Genomic DNA, 1232 nt, shown 5'->3' with positions numbered 1-1232 from the left:
GGGGTTTTTGGGCCCCCTTTTTGGGGGGGGGGGGCCCCAGCCTACTCGACCTCAAAAAGGCGTTTGACCGGTGCATCGGGAACCTATGGGAACCCTGGGGACTCGGGGGAATTCCGACACAGATTATGGCCTGATAGAAAGCCTTATACTGGTATGAAAGTGCTGTAAAGTGTGGGGGGGGGTTGTGAATTTTTCCCGTTAATTCAGGGGAGGCAAGGCTGTGCCCTTGCCCCCACTTTTCAACACTTTTGGGGACTGGTAATGGGCAAAAGCTACTAGAAAAGTCAGGCGAGCAACACTAGGAAAATTTTAAAGGGGTCTCGGACCTTGACTTTGCCGCCGATTTTCCCATCCTATCTACCCTGGAGTCACGGGGTGGCGGCTTTGATGATTTAGAATGGGCGAACCCCCTAGGTAGAGGTCTCCTGGCCCAAGACCAAGATTCAGGACTTTAGGGGCCTGTTAGGGGAACCCATTCAGTCGATCCATGCTTGCGGCGAAGACGTTAAAGTCACAGAAAGTTTTACATCCCTTTGGGTAGCGTACCATATCTCGGGTTGCAGACCAGGAAGCAGTAGCGGATTGGTCTGGAAAAACCCTGAACTCATCAAAAGAGCGTTTGGAATGCCCGACCTATGCAAAAGGCCCAAGCTTAAAGGCCCTTGATACTTCTAGTTTTGCTCTATAAAGCGAAACCTGGACGCTACCCAGTCCCTTGGAGTTCGCCTTTATGCCTTTTGTAACAAGTCCCCTTTGCCGGTCATGGGGTACAGTTGGCAGGACCAGTGTCCAACCCGGGGGTTACAGTGAGACTGCATGGGACTGTTACTTGCAAAACCGGGGTCGCCCAAATCAGGCTATATGGGGCCCCTAGTCGCCCCCCTAGGAGACCCCCGCCCAAGTTTTCCTCTACGAGACAACCCGGGGAGGAGACCGTGGGACGTCCTAGAAAATCAGGCTTGGGCGCCGAGAGACCTTCGCAGGGAAAATTTGAGAGGGGCCCTGTGCCTCCTGGAGACTCGCCCCCGAGGGATCCTTGTGGCTGGAGCGAAGGGGGGATGCGGCCATCGCCCCCCTCGGCGGTAGCCCCTTGATATGATATATATATATTATTTATATATATATATATAATAATATATATAATATATATATATATTATATATATATGATATTAAAAATATTTTAAAAATATATAATATATATATATATATATTATATATATAATATATATA

The sequence above is a fragment of the Penaeus monodon genome, chromosome 40 (genome assembly GCF_015228065.2).
Source record: "Penaeus monodon isolate SGIC_2016 chromosome 40, NSTDA_Pmon_1, whole genome shotgun sequence".
Classification (NCBI taxonomy): Eukaryota; Metazoa; Arthropoda; class Malacostraca; order Decapoda; family Penaeidae; genus Penaeus; species Penaeus monodon.
The sequence above is the reverse complement of the archived record's forward strand: the minus strand, read 5'-3'. Positions refer to the sequence as shown.